This window comes from Osmia bicornis, chromosome 3 (genome assembly GCF_907164935.1).
Source record: "Osmia bicornis bicornis chromosome 3, iOsmBic2.1, whole genome shotgun sequence".
Classification (NCBI taxonomy): domain Eukaryota; kingdom Metazoa; phylum Arthropoda; class Insecta; order Hymenoptera; family Megachilidae; genus Osmia; species Osmia bicornis.
The window spans coordinates 9,890,145-9,911,528 of NC_060218.1; the positions used below are offsets into that span (position 1 = coordinate 9,890,145).

Here is a 21,384-nt window from a genome sequence, read left to right on the forward strand (position 1 = left end):
AGAAAGAAATACCTCTTTATTGCTGCAATTCCTGAAATTATGAAAAGTGAAGAACTGTAAACAGTCTAGGTAACTAGCTATCGTATTCAGTAGGCCAGCGTTAGTGGCATCTCTATTTTCACGATTTCCCTTATTATTGGCTGCGAAGATCCTGATCCTACGCTTGGCCGTCCTGGCACGATATCCGCCATCGAATATCCTTCTATCTTCGCTTTTTATACACTCGATAGCTCCCTGTCTTTCTACTATATTTTTCTTTCCCAACACACTACACAGGTGCGAGGTATTTTCTCACACCGTCACGCCAACGATGTCTTATTTCCTTTTTTCCTGAAAACTCATTAATTTTTCCCTCATTTTTCCTTCTTCACAGCTTTTTGCAAGATTTTCAGTCGAGCAGATATTACTCGCGAGAATTTTATTAATTGTACTTAAAAATTGTTTCGTAGTAAATACTCTTAAGTGAGAGTAGAGAAAGTATGTTTCAGAAATTCCATATCTATATTAAATTCGTAATCGCGTTTAAATCGGTTATGTAACCGAGAAAACTCTGCACCGAACGATTTCATCGAGCAACGAAAATTTTCCGATAAACTTATACGAGATCAGCTCGAAACCCCGTTGAGGTCGAAACACTATGATCTTTTTATCGAACAAAGTCCCAACGAAAAAGAATAATCCGTGGAAAGTAGAAAGTACTCAGGCTTGGTCAGACAGGCAAGTTCCGCTAGTAAAGTAGTTCAAGTCTAAAATTTTTCCTGCTCGATTTCTTCGGAAACTTGCCGTACTTCGTGCTACACGTATCGTGTAGAAACTGGAACGCTTTTAAAAATATTCTCATCCAATTTAATCAATTGTGTTTGATCTATTCCGAATGTTAGATAACATCGCTAAATTTTTCTTTACAACTTTTCGTCTGGCTGCAATTGAATATCTAACTTGGTGTGAAAATTCATACGCGATACCGAGGTGAATGTGTTAAATGAACCTTAACATCCGTCTGATTGGATCTAACTACTTATTTAGTCCACGTGACACTCTTCGCGATAGAAGAGACCCATTCAATTGATTTCTGTTATTTTCAATGGACGGACCGAGCGCTGAAAGGGGTATTGTGCAAACCACAACGCCATATTGAAACCACTGCAGATAAGAACCCCTAAACCCTCACTCGACATAGCGAAGAAACGCAAACAAAATGCATTTCTATAGCCTTTAAGAAACTCTGTTCCTTTTTTACAAAGGAGAAGCTTTCTTGTATCATTTGCACGTAAAATTTGCTAAGGAACCAATGAGGCACGCGTTGCGTCGTCAGCTGATCAAAAAGTACCATACAGTGTATTTTTCAGCCTCGAAATTTTTTTATTTATCTAACATTTCGATATAAACGTCGAATGTTACAGTTCCTGGAAATCTTCAAATAAAATTCTGATTTGAGTGAGTTACGAGATGACCTCGTGTTATTTGCATGCACTTCTCGCAGCCACGTGACACTTTCAAATGTCACGAAGGATGTTGATACGGGTTGTTCAAAGTGAAATATATCCTGACTGGTAGCTTCTCGTAAGACCGAAAAAAGAGGATGGAGATAAAGAAGCAGTCGTAGATGTTGGTAGACAGGAAGATGAAAGGAGAAAATGAAAAAAGGTAATAGGAATTCGTGTAGTAAAGCCAGATGCGCGAAAGCGGTTGCCGGTAACACGGTATTATTTTACTATGCAAACAGGAACGTACGTGACCAAGGTGTTAACTATTCCCATTTTCTTCTCAATGGTATCGGCAGTATGCTGCCACGAGCTATTAACCAATTTCAAGGTGGTAATACGATTCTGCTAGCAACCGAGAAAGAACGTGGATACACATTCGATCAGAGCCTTGGCTACACGCCAATAACGGCTTCCTATGTAGATTTAGATTTCTTTCTTTCATTGGTCCTTTCGTTGCCAGACGAACTAAATCTTGAATGATAAAAGAAAAAAGAGATCTCGGCTTGCTTTCAATTCATCGTAATGAATTACTATTCTCGAGTTTTTCTTAAGTTATAATTAAAAAAAGGTAAGAAATTATTCAAAATATGCAGCTGTATATAATTACCACCAATAACAAGGTTATTAGGTACAGCAATTATTTTTCGATACTAGGTACTTGTAATGTTCATGTACTTAGTGTACACAATGGACCACAAAATGCAGCAATTGTCTGTTTATTGATTATTACATAATTACATACGCCACAAATGCTAATGAGCATTCATCATTAACCACCCTTATAAATGTAGAATACGTACCAAAAATACTATATTGAAGGAAATATGTATATAATGATTGATTTTTAGTTTCATTTTCATTGGTGTTCCTTATCATTCGAAAATTAAAAAAATCCAAAATTGAAATATTTAAAAATTTTTTAATTCTAAAGTTTTAAGGTTCTATATTTTATTTTTATTACACGATTATCAGATATACCAATAATTAGCAACTAATTGAATTCTAAAGTACTTTTGTATGGTAATAATTTGAAACGCACCACTAATCTAAATTAGTCCATTTCTAGGAAATACACGAATAAAAGTACACACGAAGGAAAAGCTTTGTGCGCATTTGCAGCAGTAGTCAAGCTTGATTGGCGTCTAGCCAAATGGTCATAGGCTTCGGCACTGTGTTATTACTTGTTTGAGTTTGCAGCCTTACCATTTTTTTGTGATTTAAACTTATCAAGATTGCGCAATAGAATTTAATAACACCTAGTGATTACAAATGAACGTCTTTTCAGTTCCAACCTGATTTCAGAAATTTTTTTATACGTCCAAGTGAAATTTCCTACAAAAAGTTGTTTCCAATTAATTTGTCCGAAAACTCGTAACATATGCATTGAATTTTACTTTACTTTGGTATTTCCGTCGACATGTGATAAAACTCGAGTTTATTTTGAATTTTGAAGATGTTGCAACGTGTTGCATTAATCATGTTAAATTAACATTGCTACGTTGTTGAACTTTGATGCACTTCATACAAGGGTGCTCATATTGAATGGTTTAATCCAAATTTCTACTGTTACCTAACGTTAAGTAATTAAGTTTAATGTGACTTTATAAATAAGTTGGTTCTATTTCGCTTACACTGTATTACACCTTCGGAATATAGTTCACGATGTATACTTTAGCTTACTAGTAATTTTCTACTTGGTTTATTAGTTCAGTTAGCTACTTCATTTTACTAGCAATTTTCTAATGCTCTAAAACTCGGATAAAGGTGTATACATAATATAAAAATTAAAATTTTAATCATTTTTACACTTTATATTCTTAACATTCATATTCTTTGTTATAAACTAAAATTTTGAATGGACATTTATTTGTTGCTTTTGAATACAGGTAGGTCTCGATTAGTGCGAGTAATAATTCCTAGAAATTGTTCGCATTATTCGAATAGTACGAATTCAAATAATGCGAACAATCTCTGGGATTTATTACTCGCACTAACGGAGTCAAATTTAATATTTGCACAGATTTATATTGAACTTTTATACAATTTTTCGTTATATGAAAACCGTTTATTGTGCGAAGAACAGAAGCGCGATATTGTATGAAATTTTCATTTATGAGACAACGTTTAATCAAGCTTGACTTTGTTCGTATGCGTTCCGATTTGTTTATTAGGTAAGCAATCAATGTGTCGCTTTGACCTGGCGGGAAAGTATGCAAAGGTTTTCGTTCCTTTCGTTCCGCGAGAATATTTAACACAATCGTGAATAATTTTCCTAAAAGCCTTTAGTCAAGTGCCGCTTTATACGCGGTAACTTCGTAATAACGAAAGGTAAATTCAGGTCACTGTGCTGTAATTAATAAGCTGTCTCGTGCACCAAATTGATGCGTCGGTAAACAACGGGAATAGTTTGTGAAGCAAGAAAATACCTCTACGTTAACGACGTATTTATCGAGTTTAAAACATTTTTTTAAATAGATTGATCCAATTCCAAATCGATATCATACGACGTTCAACATTGATTCGAACTTCTAATTAGCTCTTCTCATTTTAGGACTCAATCAAGCTTGAATCAAACACTTGCCATTTACACGTGTTAGATAGACGAGATTTACGACAGGCTATATTTTTGCAACGACTATGGATAGAAGCGATAGAAAACGATTTTTCTTTAATAGAAACCCAACTGAGTTCTTCGAGTCACAGAAAAGGATGAAAATTACACAAATAATTGAATCTACTAATTTTTTTAATTTATAGAAAAATTTGAATTCTTATTTAATATTTTCTTCTAAACAACAATAGATGATTCTTAAAGCTGTTTTAAACTGTATAAAACAATTACACACGATCCTAATAGAACCGAGAGAAGAAGTAAAGTCTTGAAAGAAAAGGATCTCTTAGATGGTGAAATTGCGCGAAGAATTGAAAGAAACGGGCAAGTAGCGCACAATGATTCTCAAGATTTCAAGAATTACGGGGAAAACAAACGAGAGGGAAAGAAAAGTAAAAATCCATTTTATCCGTTGGGAACGTCTGGAAGAACCTTCTAATTCAGAACACGATACCTGAGAAATGGCGAAAGTTGCGGAAAACTTTCGCGATAATCACAGCCATCTGGCGAGTTTTTAAATATTAATCATAGCAGGAATTTCATTGGAATACATAAAGGACAGCGTCAAGGTATATTTATTTTAAAATGGAAACATTTTTTTCTTCACACGAATTCGACAGAAATTTGTATTACTTTGAAGATTTATAGGAAACGCACTGGTGCAAAAAAAGATACCTATGTTTCATAGAACGATCGAACGTTCGACAGTGACAAAAACAGCTGCCTTGACCAGTCATGCATTAATATGTGGGTCAACAAAATCGATAAGGATATCGCTTACACGTGATCTGTTTCCACCTTTCTCTGAAAATATTGCTTACGTATTACTTTCCCTTCGTTTCGTGGGGGAGTAGTAAGAAAGTGGCGTTCGAAAGCGGAACAAACGTAAGAGCTGTTCTTTCGGAACTTTACGTAATATACAAGATATTTGTTATCATACCGATCGCCGAACTGTTTATGAATAATTTGGAAACTGTCGAGAAATGTAATGGCTCCCTTGAGTTTACCCGTTGTTCTTGAATATTAAAGTTGAAACGTAATCGAACAGTTTGACAAATAATTATCTAAGTTCATTTACGATAATTGTTATAAAAAATTTTCACTGATTTAACTGATTATTGATAAGCATAAGTAAAAAAAAAAAAAAAGAAGAAACAGAAATATAAAACAAAACTTCTTATGTAATTTACATCAAATGGAAAGGAAGGTAATTAATTTATCTGGAACTATTCTGCTACGTTGATCAAGGAAACCACTTCGATGCCGGTCTTAATTAATAAACGAGACCGTTATGCAGAAACTTGCACATCTGGAATGCATTACTTCAGCTGCATCGTGAATTTCTACCGGTATAATCGCTTGCACCGATACGCTGCTGTGTTTTACGATATGAATAGCGGAATCATTGTCGTTGAAAATCCAAATTGAAAAACAAACTTATCAATACATTTCTATTGTTTAGTTTCTTTTTTATAACAATTGTGACAACCAACCCGTGTGACAACCATACCCGGTCTCCCCTACACCGTTGATAATTCAAATTGTGCAGGGATATTTGAATGACGAACAGCCTCGTTAGCGAAGGAACGTGAACTGTAATTTTCTTCTCAGAAATTGACAGAATATACCTTCACGTTAATCCGAACAGTAGGAACTCGCTGACATTTCGTAAATCGAGCACAAAATTAGTAAATTATGCGCGTTTGTGCGAAACCATCTGTAGTTAAGCTGCTAAAGAGCTGTAGTTGACAGTGCTTTAAAAACGGTCGGAGGTTAATGCTAGAGAGATCGATAACAGGAACACGTGCAACACCAGACTATAGTGTATATCAACACGTCGATATGTATACCCTTCAAAAGTTTCGCATTTTTATCAGTATCAAATTTTTATTCTAGAAATATTATAGGATGATAATAATCACTTAGAAATTAAAGAAATAACACTTTATCTACCGGAAGCCTATTAATAGGCTTTTTGACAATATCAGCTGTTGAAGAAAATCTAATTAACAACCTCTTAATTATTACAAATTCATAAATAACTCATTTGAAATAATGAAATTTATATGTACTTCAATTAAGAGAAAATTGAAAAGAATAAATTACACCTTTCAATCTTTAGTTATTGTAAATTATAAGGTGGTAATGAGGATCTATTTTATTTATGGCTGGTACCAGTGGAATGTTGCTCGCCGTTGTTTTTATAAAATGTATATTCAAAAAGATACAAGTATCAAAGGAACAGTGTGATAAAAAATCAAATTTACGAGGCTGCCAGCACGGAATAGCAACAGTCACGAACCTGTCGTTTGTACTCTCTACCAACCGTTTCGTATATTTCTAAGTTTAGTGTAAGAAGGAAACACAATAGTTTCACAGTTAGAATTCTAAATTTTTATAAAAATATATATTATTTTTTAATAGACGAAGTGTAAATCTGTGCTTTACGCAAGGAGAAAACTGTGTAATGATCGTTATTAAAAAAGATAGAACATGGACAGCTCTCGTATTCTATACTTTGTTCCCTCTCGTCCCCATCTGTAAACCACATTATCCCCATGGGAGATGCGCCCTTCACAATCAGTTTCACAAAGATTGGGGTAAGTTGTATCGACAACCTCTCTTTTTCCCTTACCATGACCGCGACGTTTATTAACGCAAGAAATATAGTAACTAAACGTAGAAAAGAAATTTATAAAATGTATAGGAAATTATATTTTAGATGACGAAGGACATCTGCGAGGAAATTAAAAGAAATATATGTTAAAATTAAAAATTAAGAAATACAGATTGTATACGTTTAAGAGATTGTAGATATTCTGTGTATGATTTATACATTAATATTGATATATCAAAACCTTTGTTCTGGAAACGTCAGTATTATTAGGTGTACAAATTAATTCGGTGCCTTTAGTATTACGCCTTCTTAATTAATGTATTTAATTTGAATATTTTCCCGCGGTTTCGAATATTTGAAAAGTGACAAGACAACATAATAATAATAACGATTATTTCAATAATTGGAATTACTATGGTTTTTTAAAAATAAATCTTTAATTAAAATAAAGAAAATGCATCTAATTAATTTGTACATCTATTAAATTATGGAACATCAAATGATCGATTTGGAAACAGATAATATCTGATATGATGACACAAATATACCGTACAAATTATCAATTTCAAGCTCAAAGTTTCATCAAAATTACTACATAAACATTTTTAGGAAGTGCTATCAACCTGTAAGCGTTTTCAAACCATCTGCATACAATATCGTGTTTGCGAATGTACCAACCGCAATATCACCAGGGAAAAACCGTTTACAAGGTATACGGCTGAAAATTTGTAGCTTTATTAATGCAAGCATCGATCTTTCTGTCGCGTGTGTTCACATTTTCCCTAACATAAGTGAGTAAACGATAATGTCGCTGCTTGTTTAGTTTCATTCGAATACACCTACTCCACCCGTTGCTTATTTCGGTTGTTCTCATTAAAAACGAACTTGATCGCGCGACGTATAACAATTTTGAATTATTCACAGGAAAAGTTTGGAATCAAGTTTTTCGTCTATTTAAAACGAGTTTATCTTCGTTCCGCGTATATCTCGGCAAAACCTGAATTCTTTGATAATGGAGAAGGTGACCCAGAAAATAGGACACCGATGCAAGGTATGTACCTTACTCGTACATGTGTTTCGTACACACGTGTGCGCGCACCGATGCAACATGCTGCGAAGAATGCAATTGCATCCCATATACGATGCACCCAAAGGGACACCGACTTACGCTTTTTAATATCGTTCTGGAAACTTATGAATATGACGAGTGTACTAATATGTTGAACGGTGATTTTAGGCGGAAATGAATCGTCTCGAAAAACAGGTACCCTGTGACTGATGCAGGGTCACTTTGACCCGTAATAATGTCATTGGGGCGAAGCTCCGGTACTAAACGACTGACAGGGATTTTTTTGTGACTTTTTAACTCAAAAACTAGATTATCAATTTTGACCATTCTTTGCAAGCCGATCACAGTGGTCACTGTGAGTGTTTATATAGAATAAAATCAGAGATTGGTGGTGTCCTTAAGGAATGGTCACAAAAACCCATACCCATATTAAGTCGATGAGTGTAATCGGAATTACGCTATCGCGCGAGCTTTGAATTCGTGTTCCATAAATTAAAACTAGGTTTTCCTACTTTTAAATGCTATAATGTGTCCTTACTGCAAATCAATCGCTTCGCTCCAGTATGTCAGCCACGAAGCGGATGGCGGCTTATTGTTAGCTATAATTTAACATAATTTTACATTAAAAATGTAAGATTCTCTTATTTCGCTGTTTCTCTTATTTCTATTTTGGGATAAGTTTCCGAATGGCCCCACCAAAATTGAGAACTCAGGTTCGGTATATAACCTATATTGACTACCAGAAACCGATTAAAATTGGTTTCAGAGCTGGATGTTTTACCGTTTTTGAGATATCGTGGTACAATTTTGTATGATTTTGTATAGTTTTCGAATGGCCCCACCAAAATTGAGAACTCAGGTTCGGTATATAACCTAGATTAACTACCAGAAACCGATTAAAATTGGTTTCAGAGCTGGATGTCTTATCGTTTTTGAGATATCGTGGTAAGAAATTTTTGTACAATTTTGGGACTACGTATGCGCTATTCGATACTGAACATATCGAAACCTAACCTTACCATGATATTTCGAAAACGGTAAGACGTCCAGTTCTGAAACCAACTTTAATCGGTTTCTTGTAATCAATTTAGGTTATATACCGAACCTGAGTTCTCAATTTTGGTGGGGCCATTCGGAAACACAGCCCTATTTTGTAACTTTCTTCCTTATACTTGGAACACAAAGGAATATACAATGATAGTTATTTCAGCTTTCCAGCAATCATTTCTGCAATATGGGGTGATCATAAGGTCGTAAGATTGCGCCCCTTCTATTTGCTAGATTTGTTTAGTTCTGAAAGCATGCCTTAATCGAGTCACTTCGTTTGGATAAAGGTTTGCTATGATACGATCATTCGATTAGGTGGAAATAATTTAATTTAAATGCTCTCTTTTCTATCTTTCTTTTTTTGGCAATTTTTATATATTTTAAAAATTTCTTTAGAGAAAAAAAGAATTTACAAATAGACTTTTCTTTACAATTTGAAGAGATTATGGTTTCAACTGAACGGCAAATGGAGTTTATAAAAATATTTTCTCCATTGTAGCTATCAGCACGTGCAAACATCTTTTCACTGAAAGATGTTTACGGTCTAACGGCAAAGTAAATGGTCGGAAACTTTCCTTCCTGCTGTTTCGATACGTAGGCGCGTTTTCTACGCTTATTGTTCTGCGCATCGTAAATTTCGATTGTATAGACTGATCAATAGGTCGGCTTGCATTTATAGCGATTTACAAACCTTTAACCCTTCCAGCGCACTCAACATATCATTTGCACCGATGTGCATATTCCCTTCGCGATGGATTCATAAAATTTTATGGAGGAATTATGCAGCTGGGCAGCGAGGAACATTTTCGCGCGAACAAGACAGGAAAATTTCTAAACCGTCTCCAATGATAACAATTTATCGCGATAAATGCAGAATTTATGTGTACACAAAAGGTACTTTGGAAACTCAGAAAACTTACATAATACAAACGTATTACTATTAACAGAAATATACCAATATTCAGATTCTTTTCTTTCAGAAAAGAAATTCTCAATATTCTTACAAGCATAGTATTACGCAAAAGTTCAAGAGTGGTAGGTAAATGGAAATCTTTTCCGAGTTTCATTTTCAAACAAATTTATTTTATGAAAAATATATAAGCGTTCTATTTCTCATTTTGTCAAGATATGTAATATTTAATTCTTCATTTGAATTTTCTCATTTTTCCGAAAACATGTTTCAAGTGATCAAGATTTATGAGGAATAACTTTCAGGCCAGATTAAAACATTATGTCATTTCTGAGTCTCATTAAACATTTTAAAATAAAATTTTCATATCTTTCGCTACTGCTTTCTTATTTCGAATCAAAGTTGTCGAGGACTTATTGATCACCCTCTATACACCTCTTGCTTGAGCATCTCGAATAACACATCGCCCTTGTTTGTTTGGGTTACAATGTAAGACATTGTTCCGGGCGATCGCCCTGGTATTCGTCCCTGATGTAAGCGTCTGCAAAGTACCGAATAACCATCAGGCTACCGGGTTACATCCGACCACCTACGGTACTCTTCCTTGTCTCACCCCTTAGATATAACAAAGACTACAACAGGGAAAACAGGGATTGGATTCCCGCCGCTCTGGAGTAGTCTCCGTATTTTTCAATTTTCACAACAGTTCTTGATTCCTCGGCTAAGTTTTATTACTTCGAAACTTTTCGCTGTTTTTCGACCTTACGAATTTCACGTTTGCCCGTAAGTTGGAAAAATTTCTGATATCTTTTCTAGAAAAAGCTATAGGCTTGCAAGAGAATTATAGCCAAGGAATTCAGAGATGGAAGGGGACTTCGATGGCATGGTAGTTTATGTTTTTACTGTGACGTAGAGCGACTATCTCGCGGGTACAAATCCCAGTAGAGCGGACCTGATTGCTTTTCTTCTCTTACATCTGCGATTGTACGGTAACAAGTTGGAAAACTGTCCGTTTAACATGCTCCAACTTTATAAGTTTCTTCTTCAAACTCTAATTTCAAACATAAGGAGAATTTTATTTACGTACGTGGGTATACCAGATTTTATTAGAAAATGGATACAAATTTAAAAGAGAAATTTTATATAAACAGGATGTTGATTGTATGGTTTTGTTTAAACACCCTGTATATTACTATTGGTTTTCTTGTTTGAAGGAAGAACTGATTACTCCTACACCCTAGATCCCTGGCTTTTATCCAGTTCTTCGATACCTAGTAAGAGGTAAATGGAAGAAGCTTGTGATTGACATTTGGTAAATACGATCAATGGCGAAAGTAGGGTCGAAAGTGTGCAAAGAGCTGATCTTAGTTAGAGAACAAAGTTGCTGATGAAGAGAATCGTCGAAACTACCTAACAGAATACATATTACATACTGCACCTGTACTCTAGGAAACAGGTTGTTCCAATTTCGAAATTTTGCCAAAGTTCATACACGTTTGCTTTCCTAACAATTGATTTTTGTGGAAAACAATTATTCAACAATCACCTACAATTTATTGTTCAATCATATTTATTTAGAAATAATTGTTCTACTTTAACTTTATAAATTTTATTTTTACAAATAAGCATTGCACTTTTAAAAATTACTATTACTGCTATTAGTACAACCATCACTACCACCCCTAGTATCACTGTTATAATTATTATTATTATCATTGTACATAAAATAACATAGTTCCTGATTGCTTCCTATTAGTTCTCCTTTCTCCAGCGCCCAATGTCTCTCATTCTTAAAGTGTTCCTGATTTTTCCAAAACAGTACGAAAGTAGCCTTCTTTCCACCCTTAGCTGGCTCGGACCAACTACTTCTTTAAAATAAAAATCATTGTACCGAAACAACGAGCAACTTCAATCGACCCCATTTCTCCGAGTGGGGCAAGGACCACTTCTTGGGAAACTCATTTCTCTTTCGTGGTCGAACATCACAATGATATATGCATGTCAAATATGATGTCTGGAGTATAAGATAATTTATGTTTAATTATGTCTTGTCAAAAAACGCAAAAATTTTTAAAGGAAAATCTAGCAATTTCAAATGACCTTCCATTAGAAATTATTGGAATAGGTAAGTAAAAAAAAATTCAGTGGTTTATAAAATTTTGCTCTGGTAGAAGTAAATATTCGAATCAAAATTCACGATGAAATGCAATTACCGGTCCGTTGATAAATATTTTTTCACACCCCATAGGCAAACTAGGTCGTTAGTTATTTCATTGCTTTGAGTGTTCAAAACGTCTGAAAGAAATTCTGAAATATTTATTAAAGTACTACATTATACAAATATTTAAAACCCTTTTTCTATAAAAATAAAAATTTGAAGGAAAGTCAAACTGTATTTTTACTATCAATAACTCAAATTTCCCAGGAAGGGTTAAAATAAAAAATGTCCAAATACAAATTCTAGATATATCGATAAAATTCATTTGTTTGCTAACAGATTGTATTTGAATATATAAATTTACATGTGTAAATCACTTTACACTGTTCAATAATTCCATTGATTAATACAGAAGCGTGCCATAGGGTCATCAATGAATTATCTCTCACTATAGCACAATTGTCAGGTCGGTGATTGAGGAATTTATTAGCAAGAACTTTTAACGATACCACCGGTAGACGATCAAAAGACGGATAATTCCTTTTTCCGTAACTAAAAGTGGCTTTCTCACAAACGTCGTGACGTTTCTCGAGCAAAAATTGAGGTATTTGAAAACGAAACGAATATCATTAGCATCAATTTACTTGTCCCTCGGAAGAGAATATAATTCCCTTAAGCAGCTCGTTGAGGAAAAGAGAATTAAGTAAAGCGCTCTGAACCAGAAAATAACTTTATGAATCAATTCTTTTGCGTTATTGTGATCCTTCTTTTCTCAATTGGCTGCTCGTAGGACGAAGAAAAATCGCTTCATCCTATGAAATTTCCCGAGAAGTGAAACTTATTGGAACGTTTGAGAAATATAAGCGAAGACAGACGGGCTGGAGAACAGCTGCCGGAAAACGGAAAAAGGTGACACCACTTTTCTATTCTTTCTCTCTAACCGTATAAATCATCATGAATCGCGTGTCACTTCTGCGTAAATTACACGTCGTATACGAAGGAAATTACAGATATGACTGTTCAACTGTACGAACTGCAATAAAATATACGATACGAAATTTCTTTTTCTCCTAACATTACCTTTTGATAAATAACGTTACGCGATGCCATTTACCGTGATAAAACACATGGTAGTTTTTTCTGGTCAATATTTTTATGGGTAAAATTTCAGTTAAGACTCATCAATTTATTTATAACACAAATTATTTTTGTTTGCAAAACTTCCTGCATTATCTGTGGTACACTGTGGTACAATTTATAGAATTTACCTATTTTCAACTTATTTCTCGTTGTCTAATTGTAGACATTTACCCTACTTTTTTATAAATATACTAAAAATTGAAGAGTTGAATACAAAAACCAGGCAGCTTTATTTTCACTAATTTGACAGGTACTAAAAGAAACTGTGTAAAAAAATAATAAAATCTCCTGGCTTGTAAAAGTTGTCTGGCTTTATGATAAAAATGAAATTTTAATTAATTTTCAAAACCAGCAAGAATACCTCAGCTATGAAAGATTTTTGTTTGGAAACTTTTATTCTTTTCATTTTTCAATGGTGTTCAGACTTAAATCAATACCCGTTCTTGTATGACTTTAAATTGGCTAACGGTACTGCCGAGGAAAGTAAACAGTGTTTCGAATGGTTTGAGCAAATGAGAGAATGGTATGGAAGTGGTCGAAAAAATCTCATAGAAGAGATTTTTGATTGAAAAGCAAACCATGCGGTAGATCAGATATAAGTGGAATTATTTGCATCTAATATTCGCTGTTATTATAATTTCAGAAAAATACTGTTAATTAATTTCAACCAATTGATCAATTTGAATAAAAGTTAATCGCTTCAAGCGACTTTTACGACATAGAAGTTCTCTGTTTGCGGTTTTGACAGCTAAAACTCGGGGTATTTGTAACGTTTTAGCTGGTGGAAATGAGATTCACTATGGAGATCAGGAGCGTAGCGAGGCAAATTTTATCTAAAAATTCATGAAACTTTCGTGGACAATGCAATATCGAAACGAACCGACGAATATCCAAGTGGCGAGTATGTAATAGCAGCTGAGAGGTATAAATAGAACACCTTTCGTGACGTACCAATGGAAAATTGAAGCGAAAAGTGGCTTTGTAAATTGTTCATTTCGTGGCTTTTAATCGAAACTCGGCTGTACGCTGGTTCGCATTTGCAGCGAGGCGTTTTGAAATTAAATGCCCCGTATGTACGATGTTTAAATGAACAACATCCTGCTCCGTTCGTTGCGCAATAAAGCTCAGAACTTATTAGACGAAACGTCATCGTTAATGGCACCTACCGTATCGGAAGTTTAACGAGATAACAAGTACAATTACCAGAAAATGTCAACCTCCGAGTTGAAAAATATACTTTCAGCGAGACAACTTTCTGATGGGAAAGTTTCATTTAAAATACACTTAACTCGTTCAGCTAACAATTTTTGTTATACCTTTTGAAAAGCAAATACGATATATTAAATTATTTCAAAAGTTTCTGAAGCTTTCTTTTTTAAATAAAACGCTATAAAATTTAATAGACTGACAGATAAACTTGTAATAAAATATTTATGGCATTATAACTGGAAAGATTTAAATATAAAGTAGAAAAGATTCGTGGGAGTGACAGGTATTAAATTAATAATTTTGAAATTTTTCAAGGTTTCTGTAAAAAACAAAAATTTATCTTTCACTTTTGTCAGAATCATAAAATATTAAAAGAGTAATATATAGTTATGTGATAGATTGGAATAAAGGATATTCGATTCTAGGAAGTTGATTAAGGAGTGTAGTTTTAACCAGTCACTCCGGAAATATCAAACACCGTGGAGTGGTATTCATAATTTCCGGCGGTGGTTCCGAAAATTTCTGGACTTTCCAATATCGCGAAGCGACGATACCGGAGTTCGTATCGATGTAGAATGTCGAACGAATTTTGATGCAACAACTCTACCAAACTTAACTAAATACCACAAATTCGAAAATCGATCGTTGTGCGGCTTTCGGACAAATGTTGGGACAACAGAGCTCGGTCGGCTTACACGCATAATTTCCTCTTATAATGTACGTTATGAAATTCCCGGTTCTCGTTCTCTGCAGTTGCATTATGACGGAAATTTTCGTTAATTGGCCGCGCAATTATCGACAGCTGTAACTTACGTATGAATTCCGGAGTAACCGAGCTAATATGATTACATTGTTTTGAATACTATTTCAACGAGAATATCATGCATACCCGTAGCTTTGCAAGAGGAAACTGCAAACTTTGTAATACCATTGTCAATGTTCCATAGAAACGAATTTCACAAAATTTATAAATTATTTTGTTTGCAAACTACATTGCACTGGCAATTTGCTTACAATTTGCAATTTGGTTTTGAATAACATAACAATTCAAAAACTAGCCAAAGGAGAATGTTGTTCAGAATCACCCCAGCTACCACCCCTTCAAGGGACCAACCGTAGTTTTGGAACACCCTGTATATCATACCCTTCGCCACACTGTAATACTTGAGTCAACGATATTCCAGGTCATACTGATCATATTTCTCGATTCTGCTTGGCTACCAACTGGCTTTCGTTTTTCCTATGAAAGGACCATGTAACTCGGAACAAGGGTATTTTATATCTGGTCTCTTGGATTGGCAAAAAGGTAAATTGGAAATCAGCCATTTTGAATTGTACCCATAAAAGCCATGCGATCATGGGCATATTATATCCCTTCATCGGTAAGACCTAGTTCACTGCTTCAAAAATAAAAATCTCCACAATAGAAATCTTTTGTACACCCTATTCGCATGTGAGCTGTTTAAATATAGGTCACTGTAAAACCTCAGCAGAATTCAAGCTGTGCCAAGCAGAATCTTGAAAACCATTTTCAACAAACCATAACATACCATAATATGGTATGTATTATTACAAGGTGGGTATTAAGTTAATTAATTTATGCATAAGCCATTAATCCCTAGCCATAACAGTTCGCCTAACAAGTTGATTTTACATTATGATATGCTTTCTGAACCGACCAGTTAATAAAATTAATCATTTTGAATCCGAAAATCGAAATCAATTAATTAATATAAAAATATCTTTACTCACATTAATGAATTCTCTACTGTTTAAATGGTTCCACCTGTAACATACAAACAGAAAATTTATAATTAATATTTTTGTATCAGGTAAATATTGTTTATTAACATAGCAACATTGGATATTTTGTAGGAAAACATACGAGGGAAATTAGTAATTCTTCCAACAGCTTAAAAATGCTGTAGAAAGTAACATTTTCACCTTTTTCCTTCGCGCGAAGGAGCAGATTTAACGTATTACCAGGCAAAGATTTATACGCGATAGAAAAAATGAAGTAAGAAACGACATGTTCGTGGCAATTTGAACGATAAATATACCCGGTCTTCTCAAGAAGTCGAAGCCGTTGAGGCTCGTAAATTTTAGCTAATTGTCTGGCTCGGGTGTTGTGTTGAAACGAGCAGCCATGAAAACTCTCGGCGGTAAACAAGACGAATAAAAAGTGGCAGAGAAGAGAAGTAAAAGAGGAGCGAAACAGAAATTCTTACAAATTCTTTTATTTATATTTTATTTGTAATATTTGTCCAGAGAAAAAAAGAAAACGTGGCTTTCAACTTTTCCAATGGAACTGCAATTTCTTTTTTTTTTACCTTCGTCTATCAAAAAATATTACAAATATAAAAGATTTACATGCTTTATTATGGCGGCTATAAAGAACAGTATCACTTTTTCTTCTTTCATTTCTCTCTTATATACAATTTACGAGAAAAGCACTTGCCACCGTTGACGATAATACTCTGTACACGCATTTGGAATTTAAGTAGTGCAGGTAAACGATAAACCGTACGAAACGCCTGTTATCAGTAACTAGTAAGCGAACCTACCTGTTTAATAATTTACTAATTTAAATCGAACTGATAAAAGGGAACTAGAACTTCTTACAAATTTAAATTCGATTTAAATTATACACCTTTTCCCTTTTTATTTCGTCTGTGAAGCCCGTTAAAGGTTCCTATTCCTGTTTCCTTATCTTTATTGATGAACGTGAAGCTCGGAATTTAATTTAAAGCAACTTTCTGTTTCTTATTCGGGAACGAGGAAAGGCAAACATAAAATTCGTGTTACCGGAGAAATTGGAGCGGTTCGGGAATATTTTAAATTCACGAAAGCGAAAAACTATACGAATGGTAAAGCTCTATCTCCGAAGCAAGATCGATAATTGAATCTGTCTACTCTATGTTGATTTGGTCGTTTAATTTTCATCGTTCTACACGAGCGACGACCGATAGTTACTTGATTATAATCGTTATACGAAAACGATTGAAAAATTGGAAGAAAAAAAAAGAAAACTTCGAAGCAATATTTTTTAATATCGCATGATTTCTTTTTAATAAAAGGGATACTGTATTTTTTCCGGAAATTTCCCTAAAAATACGCCGGATTTGAAATATTTTCCGTGAATGAACTCGTAACAGTGTTGCAAATATAAAAAATATTTCTGCTCTAATATCAACCTTTTTCTATCGTCGGAATCGTCGTTCGAGCGAGGAGGACGGTTGTTCAACCGAGACGGCTGGAAATAAAATTCCAATCATCAAGCACAGGTACGTGTTTTTTATTTTTTTATTTTTCAGAAGAAGGAAAAAAAGGTGCGAAACAGTTCGATTCGTCGAGACACATTGTTCACCGCTATTAGCCAAGGACGACTTCAATTGATTTCTTAAATTAGCTTCGGTACCGTTGCCCCAGACGGAGTGGAAACGAATAAAACGTGCCACCCCCTGGCAAGGTGAATTTGAATAGCCGGTACGTCAAAGAGAGAAGCGAAGACGGGCGGAGGAACGCAGACACATTCGACGGGAAAAACCGAAAGAGAAAAAGAAGGAAAAAAAAAAAGGAGAAGCTGATTCGGTACGAGGGGGTGGCATTGTTCGAGGAGAGAAAAACAGAAATGGGTTCAGCAGTTAATATCGAAGCGAACGGGAGAGCAACCGGTACGAAACGAAGCGGAATGACCTTATTGCTTGGGTCGAGTGCAATCTACGATTGGCTCGATCTGTTATTACTATTGGCTACTACCGATTTGTGAGCCTGAATTTTCTATACTTTTGTCCGTACCTTTTCATGAACATATTCCTTCCACAAGTTACTGCATTTCATTATTTTTTCTTCGAAGGGTAGACTCTCCGTTATGCTTATTATCAGTGTAAAAAAAGTTATTGAAAATTTATGATAATATAGGAAAATAAAAATGTAAGAATGATCTGATGTAGGCAGGACCAAATTAAAAATTGTTGAGATTCAAAAATTGAAATATAATTAATATTTCAAAGTATAGAAAAAGGGTAGCAATAAAAAGAATTTCATTCAATATTTTTTGATTGGGTTGTAACTCCCCTTAGGCGCCCGATGTAGAAAAAACCCCATACTTCCATTAAAAATTGAAAGTATCCTGAAAGCTACAAACAGTACCCAGTGTACGATATACTTCCTTGATACGTAACAAAGATGCTTATCGATAGTTTCATAACAGTTCGCGACTTTAATAGTCATTGTTGGTAACCAGGTAAGGATAAGAGTTCATTAAAACTTAACGGCACAATGTATGCGCTTACGCAAGCTTTTATACAAGTGTGTTGACTTGTTAGCATGGAAAAACGAGGCTACGTTAAAGAAAAGTTTCTATGGTACATGGATTTTATTTCCATTCGATCAATGGCTTAAATATTGTTTACATTTACACAAGATTGGATTAAAATTTATGGGGCCTGGGGCTATTAAACCCCCTTGCTGATAAACTTGGTCCAAAAATTGACGTTTATTTTAATTGAAATTAAATGACATTTAATTATAAAGAAAAAGGACAACAATAACATAAAATTTTATTCGATATTTTTTGCTTGATATTTTCATTTGATGGTAAATGGAAGGCTTATTAGAAGGGATCCCCTGGTAAAAGGGGCCCGAGGTTGTAGCCCCCTTACCACCCCTAAATTCGACACTGTATTCAAGGAAAACTTTTAAACGCAACTTCGGAAAATTAAGAACGGTCAACAATTTTCTCCGTGACAAACTTCTGTGTCGGTATACGCGCTTTTAAAATGTAGTTAGATTCTCCTGTGTACATAAATTTATTTTTATCGCGATGAAAATTCTGCAAATGATCGAGAGAAGCGACCTCGTAAACTTACGAGGGGATTCGAAGTTTGTAGCTTCTGCTGACAGTTAAATTGAAAGGCATTTACATTTATAGCGACTTTCCAGCCGTAATGAAATTTCGCTACCACATAAACGCATAAACTTGTTCGTGCTATTAGAAAAAATCAGAGGTTTACCTAATTACAGTTCTAAAAATTAAGAAGATTCAAGTCAAATAATTCAACGATACGACTTGAATTATCGTTCAACATTTTCAGATGTCAAGAAATAAATCCTAGAAGACGATTTGAGCCTGACATCAAGTACCATTCTTCTTTGTTCGTGCTGTTAAAAAAATCAGATGTTTACTTAATCACAGTTCTACAAATTAAGAAGATTCAAGTCAAATAATTCAACGAAACGACTTGAATTATCGTTCATCATTTTCAGATATCAAGAAATAGATCCCAGAGGATCCCGGTATTACAGTACAATTCTTCTTTGAACGGAGCGGATACCTTTGATACTTTGAAGTGATCAGTTTGCATTTTTCAAGTTCAAAGAAAACGCAATGAAAAAGCAATTCGAATCCCATATGCAGATTTCCTGCACAGGAAAAGTGCAATAAAAATCTTTTCCGAAAAATACGATTCTAAATGGAAATAGTAAAAATACAAATAAACTTCTCTTCAAAATAAAAGAAAAATAATTGATACATCAAATTAAAAACACTAAAACACAATTAGCAGAAGTTGCGAAAGAAACAACGATCAGAAAGAGTTTCCCAACAATAGGAAAACAAGCAGGTCTACTAAAGTGGCTTAAAGTTCGATGGGTAGAGTTGAAACGCTTCTTACAATAACTCTTGAAGTGAGTAAAATGCAATCCGTGCACGTTCTCTCCACGAGGCATGTAAGTATTAGCTTTGTGGAAAGGAGAACGAGGAGAATTCACGTAAGACATTTAGCGATCTCAGACAATGATATACCGTCTAAGAGAACGTTGTCTGTATACGAATGTAATCGTGAATCTGACTTCGAGAGATATGACAATCCATGGATTATTCTCTCTAATGCTGGGGATGCATTTAACATGATTATTCGACAGGATATCACGTATACAGCATGCCTTAACGCTTTGACAGCTGTGTCTCATGAAATCAGCGATTCGTATAACTTTATTATTAGTATATTAGTATCTTATTTTTTTTATTATTTCATTTTAGAAAATACTGAAACGCCACAAACAACACACCTGCTTCTTTGGGTTACAATGTATCACGTTGTTCTGAGAGATTGCCCTGATGTTCGTCCTTGGCCCGAGGATTACACAGGAGTCCCGCAACTCGGTCACCCAATTTTCAATAGCTTATATCTTGAAAACAAAGCCTTAGATTGCAAAATGGTAAAGGGTTTCTCGATTTTCTTTGTTACAGAAAATTCGCAATCTTCATAATTTACATTCTCTCGAAATATTCTATGTAAGGTAATAGAACGGGTGCAATGGAAAAGAAAGAAATTTTGTTATAGATAATATTAACATAAATGAGCCATTCAGAAACCAAAATGATTAACTCTGCCCTTTTATTATTTTTTTTTTAATTTTATTGTCAAGGTATATAATTAATACTTAACTTTTTATATTTTATCAATTTATCTACTTTTTATTTTCTGGAGTCTATCTGACAAATGAATGGTTCAAACGATAAATTTGTTATTTTAAATATGTATTTTACATATACCACAGACGTTCTACGCCATTTACTTTCGCATCCATCAAGATTTTAATTCTACCTTGTAAAATGATCAATAATATTCCATGATAAGCATTGCGTGGTCGTGGTTATAAATCTTATGCACTACAGTGAACACTTTAACTGTCGCTATAAATCAAACAGATTGAAATCTGAAGATCGTACGATCTAATTAATTAAGTTCCATTATTTTCTGCGCTGCTTATCATAAGAGTTGTTTAAATTCTCTTCATAAATGCGACATAGTAAAAATCCATTATATGCACGGTGGTTAAAATAAAACTCAGAATCAATAACGTGTGCACGATGTAATTATAAAAATTAAAATTAAAATACAACGTCCTTGAGTTTTAATTGCTCGAATAAAAAGGAGAAAACAAAGGACCACGTTGCTCTTGTAACAATTCGTACGAATGAAGATTCGTCAAGTGTGTAGTTAGATCCGGTAGTTCCGGCAGTTTCGTATCAAAAATTTCCTCACGATTATGTCCAATCGAGTTGAAAAGCGAGGAGGTCTCCATTGGCTTCCTGTGTGGCATCCAATTTAAAGGAATGAATGGAGGAG

The 21,384-nt window shown here is 34.4% G+C and overlaps 1 protein-coding gene across 3 annotated transcripts in view; it reads right to left on the reverse strand.

Moving 5' to 3' along the window:
• Positions 1 to 21,384, reverse strand: part of LOC114874280 (1-phosphatidylinositol 4,5-bisphosphate phosphodiesterase epsilon-1-like) — an 85,430-nt gene that overhangs the window by 50,000 nt on the left and 14,046 nt on the right. For all 3 annotated transcript variants that reach the window (XM_029183442.2, XM_046284968.1, XM_046284969.1), the window contains exon 2: positions 16,001 to 16,034. The gene's annotated coding sequence lies outside the window, so the exon portion shown is untranslated. The remainder of the gene's footprint in view (positions 1 to 16,000; positions 16,035 to 21,384) is intronic.